Source organism: Scyliorhinus torazame, chromosome 10 (genome assembly GCF_047496885.1).
Source record: "Scyliorhinus torazame isolate Kashiwa2021f chromosome 10, sScyTor2.1, whole genome shotgun sequence".
Classification (NCBI taxonomy): Eukaryota; Metazoa; Chordata; class Chondrichthyes; order Carcharhiniformes; family Scyliorhinidae; genus Scyliorhinus; species Scyliorhinus torazame.
This window is the reverse complement of record NC_092716.1, coordinates 261,923,414-261,945,934: the sequence shown is the minus strand read 5'-3', so window position 1 is coordinate 261,945,934 and position 22,521 is coordinate 261,923,414. Positions and strand designations below refer to the sequence as shown.

The 22,521-nt window shown below is 46.8% G+C and overlaps 1 protein-coding gene across 9 annotated transcripts in view; it reads right to left on the bottom strand.

Annotated features, from left to right (window-relative positions):
* Positions 1-22,521, bottom strand: part of LOC140384757 (liprin-alpha-1-like) — a 227,329-nt gene that overhangs the window by 184,626 nt on the left and 20,182 nt on the right. The window lies entirely within an intron of this gene.

Below are 22,521 nucleotides of genomic sequence, written 5' to 3'. Positions count from 1 at the left end.
AAGTCTCAAATATAAAACCATCCCAGTGGTTGAGTTCCTTTATAGTCTTGGCCCTATCTAATTCTGTAATGTCCACCAACCGTATAACACCATTCTCTCACAATCCCAAGACCACAACAATATTTGTTCATCTGACTCATGCCTTTCGACATCCAACCTTCCCTTTGCTCTACACCAATAGCCATGTCAGCAGTCTTAAGTCCAGTTCTGGAAAGCCCTCCCTGAATCTCAAAGACAAAAGAAAAGGTTGGTACGTGATACGGTGGAAGACATCAGTACACCTGCTCTCGGCACATCTTTTGCTTCTTTGTTCTTTTTCTTGTCCCATCACCATTCTCTTTGGTCCTGGAAGACTCATTTTTCAGTCATTCAATCTTTCCGGATTTTCGCCCTATTACTTTTCCTAGTTCTGATTAAAGATCACAGACCTGAAACATTATCCCCGTTTGCTCCCCCCTCACAAATGCTGCTTAACCTCCTGTGAATATTCTATTTTCGTTTCAGATTTGCAGCATTCACAATATTCTCAAGAAGCTTCAACTCAATTCAATAAAAATATATGCCATTAATTTACTTGGCATCAATCTCAATTTTTAAAAAGCATTACATTCAGCTTTTGATGCATTTTATTAAAACTACCGGAAGGGAAATCATAGAATCACGTAAACAATTTGATACTGCCCTCATCAGCTCGGATTGGCAGAGATCCAGAATACCACCAAAAAAAAGTGCAAGTCGGTTTCACTTTTGAAACCACAGCACACCTACTAAATTAAATTTGCAATCACGCACGTTACATGATACCATGCTTCACCATTCAATTCCCAAATACAGTACATTTGATAGCACCAGAAGTAACAGAAAACAAGGGAACCCTTCATGCTTAAATCCATTTAATTTTAAACAGATGACAAAATTCAAACTAACAATGTTCTGATGGTTCCATCTAAACAAATACGCTGATAAGCGTTGAACTATGCTTCATAAAAAATGCATGGGAATCACAAAAAAAAAGAGGAAGCAGTCTGGGGAATTCATAGAATTTTTTTCATAGAATTTACAGTGCAGAAGGCCATTCGGCCCATCGAATCTGCACCGGCTCTTGGAGAGAGCACCCTACCCAAGCCCACACCCCCACCCTATCCCCATAACCCAGTAACCCCACCCAACACTAAGGGCAATTCTGGACACTAAGGGCAATTTATCATGGCCAATCCACCTAACCTGCACATCTTTGGACTGTGGGAGCAAGCCAGAGCACCCGATGGAAACCCACGCACACACGGGCAGAACGTGCAGACTCCACACAGACAGTGACCCAAGCCGGGAATCAAACCTGGGACCCTGGAGCTGTAAAGCAATTGTGCTAACCACTATGCTACCATGCTGCCCACTGTTCATTGCCTGATGCACAGTGGCACAACATATATCAATATTGCAAGCATTACGCCCGCATATCTGAACAACCTTTATCAATAACAATGCTATTAACTGATCACACAGCGATGCCGGCTTTTCTTTTACAATTATGTTTGAAATATGAATGCAGGAAGCGAATACCAGATAATGAAAATCGAAGATTGTAGCAGGAAGGTGGGCTGATCTGCAGCTTCCAATTTACTTTCTGTTTAGTTGGAGGATAAAAATTGTGTTTCCACCTCCAATTTAGATTCAACTCCAGCCACGTTGAAGACTGAAAGCTTCTTTTGCCCCTTTTGAAGCTGAAGGATGCCAATTGAAATGGGTTGAAGCAATTAAGACCCAGTTTCTAATGGGTTCATGCCCAGAGAACAAAACAATATTTTAGGCAGCACCTGTGGCCAAAACCAAGGACAAAAGCATTATCTGCGCACAAGCCATGGCTGGCACCAATGACTGTTTCTAAAGCTAAGTGGAGTCAAATTATTGAAATAGAATGACAAAATCTTTAGTTTCTTCTGACATTTTCACAAATACTATAATATTAGAGATTAGCAGATGATACAACTATATTCAGAAAATTTGGAGTTAACACTACCTCTCTATAGGAGGCTGTCAATCAAAGCACGACCCAAAAATTCCAACATCCCACAAAAAAGACTTTTCAGAAGGGGCTCTGGAACTTTGTGGACAATAAATGGAGACAGCTGTCACATACCGCTTTAGGTGACACTAGCCATGATCATACTGATTGGCGGAGCAGGCTCGAGAGGCCGAATGGTGCTTATTTTCTATATTTCTATGTGGGGTTACCCCATAAACCTGAGCACAAAATGGGTTCAGCACTCCTAACAAACGACATGGAAAAATAACTTATGAAGTCGCCATCTGTTGATGTATAGGAACTAACTGTACTATATTTAGTAATTTAGTGCAGTAGACTTATTACTGTGGTACAAAGATTTTCACAGCATTATCCTGGTTGCCTGTAGTGGCAAGGATCTCACCGCCACACCAATGCAGCAAATATGCAGTCTCCAGAGAATACAACTGCTGCATTAGCGGAGACACGCTGATTCAGACTTACTTGGTTAACCTATCACCAGCACACCTCAAACCCTGGTGGCCTTTTGGGACCAGTACGGAAGCCCTTCAGCAAGTTGCCCTCTGCAAATGATGTAATGCTTGGAAGAACCGCAACATTTCAAATGAATTCCTTATAGAGGACCCCACCTGAAGTACTAAACTTGCCTCGTAAACAATGGACAAACAAACCAGCTCAGGGCTGGTCATAGTAGCTACTGCCACATTCTCCAGAATTGAAAGGTAGAAGCACTCATGTCATGCAACTGTAGAACTCCTAATCAGACCCCGAATCACATCAAACACTGCCCTCAGAGGAAATTCACAGGCAATCTGCAAAATATCCACACTGTTACATGGAAGCTCTGGCCTGGATTAGACCAAGACATTTCAAAGCCAAGTTCATTATGACCAAAAACACGAGTTTGCTTATGCTGTTTTTAAATTTTAGGAGTCTCAAATTACTGTAGTTTTAGATATTACATACTTACGCAAGTTATTAGAAAGCACAAATGTAAAATGTGGTGTTCTACCCTAAAATCTTAGCTAGTTTTCTACTTCAAAAGTTCTTTCATCATTTAAGTTACGCTGGCTGACCCACACAGAACCAATTGAAGGAACCACAGATCTAATTATCAAAATCTAAAACCATGAAAAACACAGCAATTAATTGACTATTTAAACAAAATACTGCAGTTTCCGGTGTACCCAAAATGTTGCCATGCAAAATTGATTTGTAAAATTATGTTGTCTGCCATTGGAGGATTAAACTCCTAACCCAATGCAAACCATGCCGGCTTTTGGGGTATAATTTACCTGAACAAAACTAGGACACGAGTGTGTTTAAAACGAACAAAACTTGCAACAAGAATGTAAAGAGAGCATTTAATGTTGTTTGTCATAGTTTTGCTTCACTAAATACCAAACTTATCTATAAAAAGTAACACTGAAAACCTCGTCAACATTTGACAAACACTTCTTGAATGCAATAGTCAAAAGAGAATGCATAAAATCCCGACAGTGCAGGAGGAGACCATTCAGCCCATGGAGTCTGCACCAACCCGCTGAAAGAGCACTCTACCTAGGCCCACTCCCCCACCCTATCCCCATAACCCCCAGCATTGATCATTGCCAATCCACCGAACCTGCACACCTTGGTACGCTAAGAAGCAATTTTAGCACGGCCAATCTACCGAACCACATCTTCAGACTGTAGGAGGAAACTGGAGCACCCGAAGGAAACCCATATAGACATCGGACAATGCTCGGCACAACATCAAGGGCCGAAGGGCCTGTTCTGTGCTGTAATGTTCTATGTTCTATGTGGAGAACATGCAAACTCCACACAGTCACCCAAGACCGGAATCAAACCCAGGTCCCATTATTCCAAACAAAAACTGCAATGTAGTTACAAGTCTCATCTTCTGTTTCATAGACATTCCATACATAATTTACACAGTAAAAAAAAAAGTTGAAATTCCTCTTTCACTAACTGTAATCAACCTGAAACTATTTCAAAGTAACAACTACCTGCGATTTTGTTAGTGCCTTGTTAGATGTTCAGAAATAAAATACATGTTTATTTTTCATTGTGAGAAAATTCAGATCCAGAACAATTGTTGCATTGTTTTGGTGGCAAAGTCAATCAAATATCTTTTAAAAAGCAACTTTGATAAGTGGGTAATATAATTAATTAAAACACATTATGGATGACAGGACAGGTGCTGTGCCACGGCTGCAGCATGTGAGAGAGCCTGGATGTCGGTGTGATCCAGAGTAAACAAGTCTGCAGTAAGTGCTTATAGCTCAAGGAACTTTGGCTCAAAGCTGGAGGCTCAGACTCTGAAGCACATCAAGGGAGACAGTTACCTGGATGCTGGAGGCAGTAACAACCACCTTTATTAGTATCACAAGTAGGCTTACATTAACACTGCAATGAAGTTACTGTGAAAAGCCCCTCGTCGCCACATTCCGGCGCCTGTTCGGGTACACTGAGGGAGAATTCAGAATGTCCAAATGACCTTAACAGCATGTCTTTCGGGGCTTGTGGAAGGAATTTGGAGCACACAGAGGAAACCATGCAGACACCGAGAACGTGCAGTCTCCACACAGACAGCGACTCAAGTCGGGAATCAAAGCTGGGACCCTGGAGCTGTGAAGCAACAGTGCCAACCACTGTTCTACCGTCCCACATTTTAATAATTCCCTACAACAGGCCCACCTAAAATATTGACAACCAGTGCAAAGGAACATAGAACATACAGTGCAGAAGGTGGCCATTCGGCCCATCGAGTCTGCACCAACCACTTAAGGCCTCACTTCCCCCCTACCCCGTAACCCAATAACCTCATCTAACCTTTTTGGACACGAAGGGCAATTTAGCATGGCCAATCCACCTAACCTGCATGTCTTTGGACTGTGGGAGGAAACCGGAGCACCTGGAGGAAACCCACGCAAGCACGGGGAGAACGTGCAGACTCTGCTCAGACAGTGACCCAGCGGGGAATCAAACCTGGGACCCTGGCGCTGTGAAGCCACAGTGCTAGCCACTTGTGCTACCATGCTGCCCTCGGTAAGAAGTTCACTAAATTACTGTGATAGCATCTCCATAGTGACATTTTCTATTAGCTATTTTAAGTGATCATGAACATTGCTTTTGATCACAGATTAAAGACGACCAAATTTAGCCAGGTTTACAAACCAAAATTATTTTGGTTTTAGGGAAAACTTGGTACTGAGCTGCAAGCATTGTCAAACCCTATCGATTAAAGTACAGCCACCCTTTTGTCAATCAGCAATAAATAGTTTGCTCAAAGTGTATGAGTCCTTCCAGCATATTTCCTTTGTTCCCATTTCTTTTCTTTTATTATTTTGGTCTGTGGATCATAAATCGGGATGTGCCTTTAAGCAGAAAACCCAAAGTTGAAACAGCCTGTTTACCCGGGACACTGTTCCCAGATTTTGTACTTTGGAGAGGAGAAACCAGACTCGGCACCGGGTGGATCTTTGGAACTAGTTTTGGAGGAAGTCGGTTTGATTGGTTAACTGACACCCAGTGGGTTGGCCAGGGTGTTCTGTCTGACAACAGTCAGTGATTGGTTTCCTGAATAATGCTTTGAGAGAACTTAGCAGAAGTGTTTAGAACTTGGAAGTGAAAGGAACTCTCTCTCCTGTTTGCTGAAGTGAAATAACTGCTCTATTGTTCTGAAACGCCTGGCACACCCTTTGCTGTGAACTTAAAATGATGCTGAATTGGCAGAGAAGGTAGCCAACATCTCAAGTCTAGAAGGAAGTTGTATCAAAACGAAAGCTTGAACTACAAAAAGACATTGACAGGAAGTCATGCCAGTACATCAGAGATCCTTTTTTTAATAAAAAAATATTTTCTTTCCCTTTCCAATATAAATATGTGCATAAAATATCGAGAGGCATAGGGAGGGGTGGGAGAGAGAGAAAGAAGGGCAGAGTGAAAGGGGGGCAGAAGGATCATAGTCAGTTACATTTTCTGCCTATTAAATTATAATACTTTTAAGGTTACAAATTTTGTTACTGTAGTTTATCTGGCTCAACCAAGGACCACAGGTATTTTAAATAAAATCTAATTTTGCCTGTGTTGTGACTATGGGTCAAGTGGGGCTGGAATTGACCGCACACTAGCCCAGGTTGTCATGACAAAAGGGCTCAAGCTATTAAATACAATACTTAAACTGTATCATATTTGCACTCCCCTTCATTCTCAAGACCAATGAAGACGCTGACAGAGCTAATTAATCTAGAACTTCATCCAACTGGACAGGCTGCATCAGGAAAAGAGAGCCACATCACATGGGCAAACTTTTCTTTTTAAACCTACCCCGCACATCTTTTTTGGGTTGTAGGGGTGAAACCCACGGAGACATGGGGAGAATGTGCAAACTCCACACGGAAAATGGCCCAGGTCCAGGTCCTCGACACTGTGAGGCAGCAGTGCTAACCACTGTACCACCTTGCCGCCCCACATGGGCAGACTTGGACAAATTGAGGTTTAAATGAGAAACATAACCGTGGAAACATTGGATGAGAAGTTGTGAAAGCTGCAATGTTTCTCATGAAACTCCGCTGGTTTAATGGCAGAGAAGGATGTGTTGCACATACCTAAGCTGGCCTACGTGTGAACCTCATCCTGCACAACCGGGTTGGGTCCATGTCCTCAGACAATAGGTCACTGGTCACTTACATCACAAAAACAAATTTAAAAAAACATTTATGGAGGGGGGGGGGGGGGGGGGGGTAGCAATGGAAAGGCGCAGAGCAAGTAAATCCACACTAACAGCTCTCCCATAGAGTTAATCTCTGGATTAGTGCCAAGTTAGTCAATCTTAGCAACAGTTTAAAAATGTCTCTGCACCCTGGGGCTAGGTTATACTTCCTGTTGGTTTCCAATGGATGCCCACTCTATGTAAATAAAGTGCAGGCGTTGGTAAAAAATGCAATCAGGCCAATTGTCATGGCCCAACAATATCCAGACTAGATCAGAAGTCTGCAACGGTACCATAAATACATCATTATTTGCAACCCCCAGGAGCAAAAGGAGTAGTCACAACAGATACAGATACCATTTCACTGAATCAATTCTCCAAAACTTGGATTACCCAAAATAATTCCGTTCTTGTTGTTCATTATGGTAACAAGTACTTGCACAATTATTTTATTTTGAAATAAATCAGTTATCCCCCTCCCCCAAACGTAAATGAGGGGTCAGTAAGGGAAAAGTGACCACCAGTTTACTTCTCCTTAAGCAGATTTTCCATGCTTACATCAGATTCTCGCTTCCATCCCTGCATTCACTCAGTTTTCAGAGATACTGTTGAAGAGGGCAGTAGAGCGGAGCTGCTGATTGGCTGTCGTGGGGGAAATTTGCATACATGCATTGTGATCATCCTAACTTGAAGGTGTACCTGAGCAAGAAACCCTAGCTGTTCAAGTGAAGTCAAGCATCCAGCAGAAGGCAGTAGAGCGGAGCTGCTGATTGGCTGTCGCGGGGGAAATTTGCATACGTGCATTGTGGTCATCCTAACTTGAAGGTGGTTTGTGGAGGAGCTGTTGTGAAGTGACACTTAAACCCGAAAGACTTCTTCAGTGTTTCCCCCCCTACCCCCTCCTCTAACCAAAAAAAAACAACCGCTGTAAAGATCAAGAAAGAAGTTGAACCGTGACGTCACAGCCTGCACGTAAGGGGCTGGCTGGTGACTGGCAAGTACTTTTTCTTTTATTTTCCCTCGGGTGTTATCGTGCAGGGCTCAGAGGTTGCTGAGTGAGTGCTTGCTGAGAAGGGGAGTGAATAACAGGTAAGCTCTCTGTTTCTTTTTCTTTTTTTATCTAGAGGGGATGGCAGGGAAGGTAGTGCAATGTTCCTCCTGCAGAATGTTTGAGGTGAGGGACGCCGTCAGTGTCCCTGCTGATTTCATCTGTGGCAAGTGCACCCATCTCCAGCTCCTCAGAAACCGCATTAGGGAACTGGAGCTGGAGGAACTTTGCATCATTCGGGAGGCAGAGGTGGTCATAGATAGAAGCTTCAGGGATGTAGTTACTCCGAAGAATAATGATAGATGGGTGACGGTGAGAGGGGCTGGGAGGAAGCAGTCAGTACAGGGATCCCCTGTGGTTGTTCCCCTTAGTAACAAGTATACCACTCTGGATACTGTTGGGGGGGGGGGGGGGGCTTACCAGGGGTAAGCCATGGGGTACAGGACTCTGGCACAGAGTCTGTCCCTGTTGCTCAGAAGGGAAGGGGGGAGAGGAGTAGAGCATTAGTCATTGGAGACTCGATAGTTAGGGGGTTAGATAGGAGATTCTGTGGGAACGAGAGAGACTCGCAGTTGGTGTGTTGCCTCCCAGGTGCCAGGGTGCGTGATGTCTCGGATCGTGTTTTCGGGATCCTTAAGGGGGAGGAGGGAGCAGCCCCAAGTCATGGTTCACATAGGTACCAACGACATATTTAGGAAAAGGGATAGGGATGTAAGGCAGGAATTCAGGGAGCTAGGGTGGAAACTTAGATCTAGGACAAACAGAGTTATTATCTCTGGGTTGTTACCCGTGCCACGTGCTAGCGAGACAAGGAATAGGGAGAGAGAGGAGTTGAACACGTGGCTAAAGGGATGGTGCAGGAGGGAGGGTTTTAGATTTCTGGATAATTGGGGCTCATTCTGGGGTCGGTGGGACCTCTACAAACAGGATGGTCACACCTGGACCAGAGGGGTACCAATATCCTGGGGGGGAAATTTGCTAATGCTCTTCGGGAGGGTTTAAACTAGTTCAGCAGGGGCTTGGGAACCTGAATTGTAGCTCCAGTTTACAGGAGGTTGAGAGTAGTGAGGTCATGAGTAAGGTTTCAAAGTTGCAGGAGTGTACCGGCAGGCAGGAAGGTGATTTAAAGTGTGTCTTCTTCAATGTCAGGAGCATCTCGGAATAAGGTGGGTGAACTTGCGGCATGGGTTGGTACCTGGGACTTCGATGTTGTGGCCATTTCGGAGACATGGATAGAGCAGGGACAGGAATGGTTGTTGCAGGTGCCGGGGTTTGGATATTTCAGTAACCTCAGGGAAGGTGGTAAAAGAGGGGGAGGGGACTTCCGGTGACGGCGGGCGGGAGGCGGCCGCACAATGGAGGGCTCCCGTTCGGGAGCGGCATTTTCGGGGCTTTAAGCCCGGTCCCAGGGTCCACGGAGGCGGCAAAAGCAGGGAGAAGGCACAGAGGAGGCACAGTAAAAAATGAAAAATGTCGAGGGTGAGCAAAAAAACGGCCGTAAAAAAAAACAGCTGAAGGTCCGTCGGGGTGTGGAAAGGTCACCACGGGGTCACCAAGGAAAATGGAGGCTGGAGCACCAGGGGTGGCCGCATTGCTTACGGCTGAAGAAATAACTACGGTGATGGCTGAGGAATTCGAAAAGCAGTTGGCGCAGATTGCGAAATGCATGGAGACGGTGAGGAAGGAGATGAGGGAGGTTTTGAGTGCGCTGGGGGAGGAGGCGGTTTCCCCGGTGAGGACGGCGGTGGCCAGCGCAGTGGCGGAGGTGCGAGAGCAAGGGGAGGCGCTGAAGGAAGAGGAGGAGACGGTATTGCAGCACGGTGATCGACTTGCCTCAATGGGGAAGGAGATGCGGAAGGTGATGGACACTAACAAGGATCTGCGAGGAAAAATGGAAGACCTGGAAAACAGATCCAGGCGACAGAATTTAAGGATTTTGGGGCTGCCCGAAGGAGTTGAAGGACCGAAGCCGACTGAGTATTTTGCCGCGATGCTGGCAAAACTATTGGGGGAGGGGAGGATCCCTCCTGATATGAACTGGATCGGGCTCATCGGTCATGGAGGCCTGTGCCAAAGGCGAGTGAGCCGCCAAGGGTAGTGACTCTGTGCTTCCGTAGGTATAGTGTGAAGGAGAAGGTCCTGAGCTGGGCCAAGCAGAAGCAGGTGCTGCAGTGGGCTGGAGCTGGTATACGTGTATACCAGGACTTTACAGTGGAGCTGGCGAGGAGGCGGGCTGCCTTCAACCGGGTGAAGAGGGCACTGTACATTAGCAAGGTGCGGTGCGGCATTGTATATCCAGCGAAGCTGAGGGTGACTTACAAGCTCAGGGACTTTTATTTTGGAACGGCGGAAGCAGCGAAGGAGTTTGCGAAAGCAGAAGGACTGTGGCAGAACTGACAAATTGAGGAATGGCCATGTGCCGATGTAACCTCATGACTGTATTTTCTTCTTTTTTGTATCACTGCGCGCGGGTGTAGAGGCTAAAGGAGCCAATGTTGTATACATTTGGTCAAGGGAAGGGACGGGACTTTCACTCGAAATGAGGGCTCTTTGGGGTGTAGGTGGATATGCAGGGTTTGTGTGCTGAAAAGGGATCTTTGGGCTTTCCTAGGGCCGGGCAAGGGGGAAAGGGGCCTGGGCGGGGGCCTTAAACCGGCCAGCGAACGGGAGTGAGGTGGGGGGAGGGGCTGCGGCCATCGGAGCCTGGCAGAACAGGGTCCGAGTGGTCTAGCCGGGGTGGAAAGTTGGGGGGGGGAAGGAACCGGGGTTGGGAGGAGGAGTTTTACAAGAGGCAGTGGATGGGAGGAGCTGGAGACTTGGTGCGGGGTGGGGGGGGAGCTGTGTAGATTAAGGGTGACTACGGGTAATCCCTGATCCCTTTTTGTCATTTTTTTATGTAAACATGCAGGTTGAGGTTTAGGGGTTGATGGGTAGATGGGATCGTTGTTATTATGGGGATTGACATATCTTGCTGATTATTATTTATTATTGATGGGTGTAAATGTGGGAGAAAATGTGAAATAGGAGAATTTTTTAAAATTTAAAAGAGGGTTAGTCAAGGACAGTATTACGGTGGTAGAAAGGACGTTTGATGAGGACTCGTTTACTGAGGTAGTATGGGCTGAGGTTAGAAACAGGAAAGGAGAGGTCACCCTATTAGGGGTTTTCTATAGGCCTCTGAAAAGTTCCAGAGATGTAGAGGAAAGGATTGCAAAGAAGATTCTGGATAGGAGCGAAAGCAACAGGGTAGTTGTTATGGGGGACTTTAACTTTCCAAATATTGACTGGAAACGCTATAGTTCGAGTACTTTAGATGGGTCTGTTTTTGTCCAATGTGTGCAGGAGGGTTTCCTGACACAGTATGTAGATAGGCCAACGAGAAGCGAGGCCATATTGGATTTGGTACTGGGTAATGAACCAGGACAGGTGTTAGATTTGGAGGTAGGTGAGCACTTTGGTGATAGTGACCACAATTCGATTACGTTTACTTTAGTGATGGAAAGGGATAGGTATATACTGCAGGGCAAGAGATATATCTGGGGGAAAGGCAATTATGATGCGATGAGGCAAGACTTAGGATGCATCGGATGGAGAGGAAAACTGCAGGGGATGGGCACAATGGAAATGTGGAGCTTGTTCAAGGAACAGCTACTGCGTGTCCTTGATAAGTATGTACCTGTCAGGCAGGGAGGAAGTGGTCGAGTGAGGGAACCGTGGTTTACTAAAGCAGTCGAAACACTTGTCAATAGGAAGGAGGAGGTTTATGTAAAGATGAGACATGAAGGTTCAGTTAGGGCGCTCGAGAGTTACAAGTTAGCGAGGAAGGACCTAAAGAGAGAGCCAAGAAGAGCCAGGAGGGGACAGGAGAAGTCTTTGGCAGGCAGGATCAAAGATAACCCTAAAGCTTTCTATAGATATGTCAGGAATAAAAGAATGACTAGGGTAAGAGTAGGGCCAGACAAGGACAGCAGTGGGAAGTTGTGCTTGGAGTCCGAGGAGATAGGAGAGGTGCTAAATGAATATTTTTCATCAGTATTCACACAGGAAAAAGACAATGTTGTCGAGGAGAATACTGAGATTCAGGCTACTCGACTAGAAGGGCTTGAGGTTCATAAGGAGGAGGTGTTAACAATTCTGGAAAGTGTGAAAATAGATTAGTCCCCTGGGCCGGATGGGATTTATCCGAGGATTCTCTGGGAAGCTAGGGAGGAGATTGCTGAGCCTTTGGCTTTGATCTTTAAGTCATCTTTGTCAACAGGAATAGTGCCAGAAGACTGGAGGATAGCAAATGTTGTCCCCTTGTTCAAGAAGGGGAGCAGAGACAACCCCGGTAACTATAGACCAGTGAGCCTTACTTCTGTTGTGGGCAAAATCTTGGAAAGGTTTATAAGAGATAGGGTGTATAATCATCTGGAAAGGAATAATTTGATTAGACATAGTCAACACGGTTTCGTGAAGGGTAGGTCGTGCCTCACAAACCTTATTGAGTTCTTTGAGAAGGTGACCAAACAGGTGGATGAGGGTAAAGCAGTTGATGTGGTGTATATGGATATCAGTAAAGCATTTGATAAGGTTCCCCACTGTAGGCTACAGCAGAAAATACGGAAGCATGGGATTCAGGGAGATTTAGCAGTTTGGATCAGAAATTGGCTAGCGGGAAGACGACAAATGGTGGTGGTTGATGGGAAGTGTTCAGACTGGAGTCCAGTTACTAGTGGTGTACCACAAGGATCTGTTTTGGGGCCACTGCTGTTTGTCATTTTTATAAATGACCTGGAGAAGGGCGTAGAAGGATGGGTGAGTAAATTTGAAGATGACACTAAAGTCGGTGGAGTTGTGGACAGTGCGGAAGGATGTTACAAGTTACAGAGGGACATAGATAAGCTGCAGCACTGGGCTGAGAGGTGGCAAATGGAGTTTAATGCAGAAAGGTATGAGGTGATTCATTTTGGAAGGAATAACAGGAAGACAGAGTACTGGGCTAATGGTAAGATTCTTGGCAGTGTGGATGAGCAGAGAGATCTCAGTGTCCATGTACATAGATCCCTGAAAGTTGCCACTCAGGTTGAGAGGGTTTTTAAGAAGGTGTACGGTGTGTTAGCTTTTATTGGTTGAGGGATTGAGTTTCGGAGCCATAAGGTCATGTTGCAGCTGGAGAAAACTCTGGTGCGGCCGCATTTGGAGTATTGCGTGCAATTCTGGTCGCCGCATTATAGGAAGGATGTGGAAGCATTGGAAAGGGTGCAGAGGAGATTTACCAGAATGTTGCCTGGTATGGAGGGAAGATCTTATGAGGAAAGGCTGAGGGACTTGAGGCTGTTTTTGTTAGAGAGAAGGTTACGAGGTGACTTAATTGAGGCATACAAGATGATCAGAGGATTGGATAGGGTGGACAATGAGAGCCTTTTTCCTCGGATGGTGATGTCTAGCACGAGGGGACATAGCTTTAAATTGAGGGGAGATAGATATAAGACAGATGTCAGAGGTAGGTTCTTTACTCAGAGAGTAGCAAGGGTGTGGAATGCCCTGCCTGCAACAGTAGTGGACTCGCCAACACCAAGGGTATTCAAATGGTCATTGGATAGACATATGGACGATAAGGGAATAGTGTAGATGGGCTTTAGAGTGGTTTCACAGATCGGCGCAACATCGAGGGCCGAAGGGCCTGTACTGCGCTGTAATGTTCTATGTTCTATTTGGGAGGGCATTCTCATTGGCTTTCAAGTACAAAGTATTCAATGTCTGCCTGTACCTGTGATTGTGTTTCAGGGTCAGTTGGAAATGTTTCCATCACCCTGGATGTTCCTTTTTCTCAACGTTGAGTTTCAAGAATTATGCAAACTCAAATGTCTTCTTTCAGCTCTGAAAGCTCATGCAGAAACTGTTTTGAGGACCACTCATTTCTCTCCCTGACAAGGACTCAGACATTTTTTCTGAACAAAGTTTGATATATTTCCATTGCAATGAACTGCATTAGGGTGATCTTGACAACAGAATGAAAGGGTCACAAACCTTTTTGCTGAATGGGGCACAGGCTTGTAGTGCAGGAAAGCGTGCAAATGATAGCAAAAACAGCCACGATTGTCGTCATTAACTGGAAAAGAGCTACAACGTTCAATAAGAATGTTGAAACTATGTCAACACTGATTGATGCCAACTCAATCAAGATGATAACTCAAAGTCAAATTTTGTTCACCTATAGTATAAGAGCATAATGTAAATATATACCAAATGTCAATGTTGTTAATGAACAAACTGAAGCTTGATTTAACTTGGCCGAAGTTACTATATGTCGAAGAACACCAGATTACAAATTTAGGAGATACAATGGGGGTTGCTGAGAAAAGGAAAGAGGCTGAGGGTGAAACTCTTTGGCCAAAATAGTGAGGATCACCTGGTAAAACTAGGTCAAAGTTCTTACATTACCAATGTCTCCCTGTATTTCCTTCTCTCTCATGGTTTCCTCCCTTCTTCTTTGGCGATCACTCACTAACGAGTATGATTCTCCACCGGCCAGCACGGTGGCACAGTGGTTAACACTGGGACTGCGACGTTGAGGACCCAGGTTCAACCCCAGCCCTGGGTCACTGTCCGTGTGGAGGTTACACATTCTCCCGGTGCCTGCGTGAGTTTCACCCCCACAATCCAAAAGATGTGCAGGCGAGGTGGATTGGCCACACTAAATTGCCCCTTAATTGGGAAAAAATAATAATTGGGTACTCTAAATTTATTTTTTTAAAATGTTTGTCCACCAAGGAAAATAATGGGTTCTATAGGTTCTTACATGGCTGATGAGCCCGATCATAGAGGCACATCTTCGACCGCACACTTGGCAGATGGTCCCAAGAGGTGGGATCAGTCCTTGGACTCGAGAGCGCTGGTATTCCTTTCTCAGGCTCCTTTCCGGGCCTCCTCTTGCTGTCGCGCGACTTCAAAGAATTATGTCCCATCAATCAGGATGTTCCTCAAAGTAGGTCTCTTCTGAACAAGAGTCTCCTAGGCATGACATCCAATTGCATTACTTCAGGGGAACCTTCAGGGTGTCTTTGAACCATTTCCTTTGCCTCCTCTTGTAAGGAAGTCTTCCTGGAGCTGGGCAAAATGACATCATAATAATAATAATCGCTTATCGTCACAAGTAGGCTTCAATGAAGTTACTGCGAAAAGCTCCTAGTCACCACATTGTGGCGCCTGTTCGGGGAGGCCGGTACGGGAATTGAACCCGCGCTGATGCCGTGTTCTGCATTACAAGCCCATTGTGCTAAACCACTGTGACTGGCCCAGTGGAGTTGGTTTTGGATGATCATGGCCAGGATGCTGGTGCTCTTGACACCTTCAAGGACATTGATGTTAGTATGCCTGTCCTCCCAGTAGATGCCGTCTCAGACAGTGTTGATGGTACCCCTCCAGGGCTTTGAAGTGGTGTCTGTACGTGGTCTCGGTTGCTACGCCATATAGAAGAGTTGGGAGGACGACCCCTTGTATACGAGGATCTTGGCGTAAGCACAGATGTCGTTGTTGCACTGTTGTCAAAGGCTCTCGTCCTTGGGTGTCCGAAGGAGGTGCTTGCGGATTGGATAAGTTGTTGGATCACCGCATCAATGTTAACCTTAGAGGAGAGGTGGTTCCCCAGGTATAGGAAATGTTCCACGTTTGGTCAGGTTTCTCCATTGATCTTGATGGAGGGAGAGGCCGGATCTTGGACCGGAGCGGATTGATAAGGGACTGGAGTCTTCTTGAGGTTGAGGTAAAGACCGATTCTTCAGCATGCTTCTGTGAAGGTGTCAAGCATGGCGTGGAGATTCTCTTCTGAGAGGGTGACAGCGATGTCATCCGTATACTTAAGTTCCATGAGCGATGTCAGTGGCACTTTCTTCTTGGATTTCAACCAGTTGAGCTTGAAAGGTTTTCCATCCATCCTGTAGATCACGTCCATTCCACTAGGAAGCTTGCTCTTGACAAGGTGAAGGATGGTGGCAATGAAGATGGAAAAAAGGAGGAGGCGATGACATCCCTGCTGGACTCGTCTTTGCCTCGAAGGTTTCTGTTTCATTTCTGGTGAGGACTGTGGCCACCATCTTGTTGTGGAGGAGTCGGATGTTGATTTACTTCTCAGGATAGCCAGCCTTCTGACAGGGTTTTCCAGAGCACTTCCCGAATGACTGAGTCAAAAGCCTTGGTCAGATTGATGAAAGCCATCCAGAGTGATCGATATTGCTCTTGGCATTTCTCTTGAAGTTACTGAGCAGTGCAAATGTTTGCTGTTCCAGTTTGGTCAGAAGCCACACTAACTTTCCATAGAGATGTCTTCAAAGACTGGGAGGCAGCTAGCAGGGATTTAGGCGATGATCTTCCTTGGCGATGTAAAGTGGAGAGATTCCTCAGTCGTTCCCAGTCCACTTTGTCTCATTCGTCAAGATAGTAGCCATGACAGCATCATTGTGGTGGGTTGGGACAATGACAGCATCATTGTGGTTGGTTGGGGCAATGACAGCATCATTGTGGTTGGTTGGGGCAATGACAGCATTGTTGAGGTGCGTTGGGGCAATGACAGCATCGTTGTGGTTGGTTGGGACAATGACAGCATCGTTGAGGTGGGTTGGCGCAATGACAGCATCGTTGTGGTAGGTTGGGGCAATGACAGCATCGTTGAGGTGGATTGGCGCAATGACAGCATCATTGTGGTTGGTTGAGGCAATGACAGCATCGTTGAGGTGGGTTGGGACAATGACAGCATCGTTGAGGTGGGTTGGGACAATGACAGCATCGTTGAGGTGGGTTGGGACAATGACAGCATCGTTGAGGTGGGTTGGGACAATGACAGCATCATTGTGGTTGGTTGGGACAATGACAGCATCATTGTGGTTGGTTGGGGCAATGACAGCATCGTTGAGGTGGGTTGGCGCAATGACAGCATCACTGAGGTGGGTTGGCGCAATGACAGCATCATTGTGGTTGGTTGGGGCAATGACAGCATCATTGAGGTGGGTTGGCGCAATGACAGCATCACTGAGGTGGGTTGGCGCAATGACAGCATCATTGTGGTTGGTTGGGGCAATGACAGCATCATTGTGGTGGGTTGGGGCAATGACAGCATCATTGTGGTTGGTTGGGGCAATGACAGCATCATTGTGGTTGGTTGGGGCAATGGCAGCATCATTGTGGTTGGTTGGGACAATGACAGCATCATTGAGGTGGGTTGGCGCAATGACAGCATCGTTGAGGTTGGTTGGGGCAATGATAGCAGCATTGTGGTTGGTTGGGGCAATGACAGCATCATTGTGGTTGGTTGGGGCAATGACAGCATCATTGTGGTTGGTTGGGGCAATGACAGCATCATTGTGGTTGATTGGGGCAATGGCAGCATCATTGTGGTTGGTTGGGGCAATGACAGCAACATTGTGGTTGGTTGGGGCAATGGCAGCATCATTGTGGTTGGTTGGGGCAATGACAGCATCATTGTGGTTGGTTGGGGCAATGACAGCATCATTGTGGTTGGTTGGGGCAATGACAGCATCATTGTGGTTGGTTGGGGCAATGACAGCATCATTGTGGTTGGTTGGGGCAATGACAGCATCATTGTGGTTGGTTGGGGCAATGACAGCATCATTGTGGTTGGTTGGGGCAATGACAGCATCGTTGAGGTGGGTTGGGACAATGACAGCATCGTTGAGGTGGGTTGGCGCAATGACAGCATCGTTGAGGTGGGTTGGGACAATGACAGCATCGTTGAGGTGGGTTGGCGCAATGACAGCATCATTGAGGTGGGTTAGGACAATGACAGCATCATTGTGGTTGGTTGGGGCAATGACAGCATTATTGTGGTTGGTTAGGACAATGACAGCATCGTTGAGTTCGGTAGGAATTTATTCTGTCCCAGATTTTCAGGAATAGCTGATGGAGATTACAGGTGATCTCTTCTCCAAGTTTGAAAATCTCTGCTGAAATCCCATCCACTCCTGCATCTTTTATTATTAATTTGTTTAATGGCGGCTTCAACTTCGCCCACACTTGGTGGGAGTCTAAGATCATCTGTAATGGAGTGTTGGGAGATTTCCTCAAACGTCCTCATCTCTAGCTGTATCACGGTTTGGGAGTTCTCAGAAGTGTTCTCTCCATCTAAGGTCGATGTTTTCTCTGTCTCTCAAGAGAGTTCCTTCTTCACTCCGCACCGGTTGAGGCCCTGGACATTGGGTCCATATATTGCCTTATTGGGACTGAGAATCTCAGTGTGTCATGCTCGGCAGCGAGGAGTTAGAGCTCCTTAGCTTTCTCACCCCATGCTTGGTTCTTGATTTGCCTTTATTATTCTTTGTACCTCCACCTTGGCTAATTGAGCAGTTTCCCTCTTTGCCATGCTGATGTCATTTTGCCAGGCACGGAGAGCTTTCCTCTTGTCAATGAGGTCTTGGATGGTGTTCTCGTCGAAACAGTCTTGGTGTTTCCTGGTCTTGTGGCCAATGGTTTCTTCACAGCTTGAGTAGATGGCTGTAGCTCTTTCCAATTTTCCTCCACTCCATTAGAATGGACACTTGAGATTTGTCATTGTGCGAAGTTCACGAGCATGTTTGGCTCTTGAAATCGCTCAACGTTGATCTTTTTTCTGAGCTGTTTCTTCATCTTCTTGAGTCCTGACGGCATTGCCCCGAGCTGCTTCCTGACAATTTAATCCGGACAAATGTGAGGTAATGCATTTTGGAAGGTCTAATACAGGTAGGGAATGTACAGTGAATGGTAGAACCCTCAAGAGTATGGGCAGTCAGAGAGATCTAGGTGTACAGAGCTGGTTTAGCACAGGGCTAAATCGCTGGCTTTTAGAGCAGACCCAGGCAGGCCAGCAGCACGGTTCAATTTCCGTACCAGCCTCTCCGAACAGGCGGCGGAATGTGGGGACTAGGGGGCTTTTCACAGTAACTTCATTTGAAGCTTACTTGTGACAATAAGCGATTTTCATTTCATTTTTTCATTTCCGGTCCACAGGCCACTGAAAGTGGCAACACAGGTGGAGAAGGTAGTCAAGAAGGCAAACGGCATGCTTGCCTTCTTTGGCCGGGGCATTGAGTATAAAAATTGGCAAGTCGTGTTGCAGCTGTATAGAACTTTAGTTCGGCCACACTTGGAATATTGTGTTCAATTCTGGTCGCCACACTACCAGAAGGATGTGGAGGCTTTAGAGAGGGTGCAGAAGAGATTTACCAGGATGTTGCCTGGTATGGAGGGCATTAGCCATGAGGAGAGGTTGAATAAATTTGGTTTGTTCTCACTGGAACGAAGGAGGTTGCGGGGCGACCTGATAGAGATCTACAAAATTATGAGTAGCATAGACAGAGTGGATAGTCAGAGACTTTTTCCCAGGGTAGAGGGGTCAATTACTAGGGGAAATAGGTTTAAGGTGCGAGGGGCAAGGTTTCGAGGAGATGTACGAGGCAAGTATTTTACACAGAGGGTAGTGGGTGCCTGCAACTCGCTGCCGGAGGTGGTGGTGCAAGCAGGGCCGATAGTGACGTTTAAGGGGCGTCTTGACAAATACACGAATAGGATGGGAATAGAGGGATATGGACCCCGGAAGTGTAGAAGATTTTAGTTTAGACAGGCAGCATGGTCGGCGCAGGCTTGGAGGGCCGAAGGGCCTGTTCTTGTGTTGTACTTTTCTTTGTTCTTTTGTTCTCGACTCCTGTTGGCATTGCTCTTGGGATCAACGGAACGTCCAAGCCTCTCCACCACAGCAAGGTGGCAATCCAAGGAACAGTCGTGATTTCTTAATGGTATATGGAATGGCCCAATGTACTATTTTTTCATAAAGGAAGAAAAAGGACTGGTTAAAGGGTTATTTACTCGGGAGTTACTCCGCCGTATGGATTGTCTTTTACCAGACAGTTTGAGGGCCCAATTTTCATCACTTATCTTCACTTACGCAGATATGCCATTTCTGGCGTGCTCAACACCTGGACTTGTTCAAGTTACTTGGTTTACCACAGAACTCATTCAGCATTACAGGGCAACTATACTAATTTATACAGAAATCCATTTTGAATAGACTAAATACCAAAGTACTGCCTACCGTTCTGCGTCAGGTAATTCCCTTAACTCAAAATATTTACCTAAAAATTCCTATGTGCTACTGCGTGCTTGACACTGTACTAGTAACTTTTGAATGCGCAAAATTGTTCTGATCCTACTGTTTCATGACCCACCCACCCTATACAGAAGACAAACTTCCCTTCTCCAAACAATATTCTTCTCATGCCGGATAAAACTGCACAAAACATGTTCTTACTATTTGCAGGGACAAATCTAATTGACAGCTCAGCAACCCAAGTTAAAGAACCATCCCCGTTGTAACATGTATGCCACTTGACTATTGTCTAGAACCCGGAAACCAACTTCAGGAGAACCACGACATAGATTAAATCGTACAGCTAAAATTCTCTCTTTTGTTCATAAACCGCATGGAATAGGATTTGATGTCTAGCCAAATTATTATAGGTGAAAAACTGATTTCTACATCAGGCCATCATAGAGGAGCTGTTTTAAACAGCTTAAAACTCTGAAATAATGTCCTGTTCCATACTTTTTTAAAAAAATATATTTAAAGTTTTTTAACAAAACAATTTTTTCCCCTTACAAACAATAAACCCCCCCCCCCGCCCCCCCCGGTAACAAAATAACACAATCGCCCTGAGCAAGATATATACATGGTAAGATGATATATTTACGTAGCTTTATACACTGGCTCTCGCCCATTCGTGCCAGTTTCCCCCCACCCTCCATGTTATCCCCCGCTCATCCGTCCCCTCAAACAATCCCTCGTTCCCCCCTCCCCCAGGGTTGCTGCTGCTGCTGACCGACCTTCCTCTAACGCTCCGCGAGGTAGTCTAGGAACGGTTGCCACCGCCTGTAGAACCCCTGCGCAGACCCCCTTAAGGCAAACTTAATCCTCTCCAACTTTATGAACCCAGCCATGTCGTTTGTCCAGGCCTCCACGCTAGGGGGCTTCGCCTCCTTCCACATTAGCAAGATCCTTCGCCGGGCTACCAGGGACGCAAAGGCCAGAATGCCGGCCTCTTTCACCTCCTGCACTCCCGGCTCGTCCACTACTCCAAATATTGCTAGCCCCCAGCTTGGCTTGACCCGGACTTTCACCACCTGAGATATTGCGCCCACCACTCCTCTCCAGAACCCCTCCAGTGCCGGACATGTCTAGAACATGTGGACATGGTTCGCCGGGCTCCCTGAACATCTTCCGCATCTGTCCTCTACCCCAAAGAACCTACTCAACCTCGCCCCTGTCAGGTGCGCTCTGTGAACCACCTTAAATTGTATCAGGCTGAGCCTGGCACATGAGGAGGAGGAATTAACCCTACCCAGGGCGTCAGCCCACAAACCTTCCTCGATCTCCTCCCCCAGCTCCTCCTCCCATTTACCCTTCAACTCTTCTGCTAGCGCTTCCCCCTCTTCTTTCATCTCTTGGTGTATTGCCGAAACCTTGCCCTCCCCGACCCATACACCCGAGATCACCCTGTCTTGAATTTCTTGTGTCGGGAGCAGCGGGAATTCCCTGACCTGTCGCCTCACAAAAGCCCTCACCTGCATATATCTGAATGCATTTCCCGGGGGTAGCTCAAACTTCTCCTCCAGTGCCCCTAGGCTCGCAAATGTCCCGTCGATGAACAGGTCCCCCATTCTTCTAATCCCCGCCCGATGCCAGCCCTGGAACCCCCCCGTCCATCTTCCCCGGGACAAACTGGTGGTTACCCCTGATCAGGGACCACACCGAGGCTCCCACTGCACCCCTGTGCCGTCTCCACTGGCCCCAGATCCTTAACGTTGCCGCCACCACCGGGCTCGTGGTGTACTTTGATGGCGAGAGCGGCAGCGGTGCCGTCACCAGCGCCCCCAAGCTCGTTCCTTTGCAGGACGCCATCTCCATCCTCTTCTATGCCGCCCCCTCTCCCTCCATAACCCACTTACTGATCATCGCCACGTTTACTGCCCAGTAGTAGCTCCCTAGGTTTGGCAGCGCCAGCGCTCCTCGGTCCCTACTGCGTTCCAGGAACCCTCTCCTTACCCTCGGAGTCTGGTTCGCCCACACAAACCCATAATACTCCTACCTACTCTCTTGAAAAAGCCCTTGGTAATCACGAATGGGAGGCACTGGAACACAAACTAAAACCTCGGAAGGACCACCATTTTGACCGACTGCACTCTAACCGCCAACAAGAGCGGCAACATGTCCCATCTTTTGAAGTCCACCTCCATTTGGTCCACCAACCTCGTTAGATTCAATTTGTGTAAGGCCCCCCCAGCTCCTGGCTATCTGGATCCCTAGATACCGAAAACTCCCCTCCGCCCTCCTCAGCAATAGGTCCCCTGTCCCTCTTTCTTGGTCCTCTGCCTGTAGTACAAAAAGCTCGCTCTTCCCTACGTTGAGCTTATAGCCCGAGAACTCCCCAAACTCCCTCAAAGTCTGCATGACCTCCACCATCCCCTCCATTGGGTCCGCCACGTACAGCAGCAGGTCGTCCGCGTATAGCGACACCCGATGCTCTTCTCCCCCGCGGACCACCCCCCTCCATTTATTAGATTCCCTCAGTGATATGGCCAAGGGTTCGATCGCCAATACAAACAACAGGTGGGACAGAGGGCACCCCTGCCTCGTTCCTCTGTACAGCCGAAAGTACTCCGACCTCCGCCGGTTCGTCACCACACTTGCCACCGGGGCGCTGTAAAGGA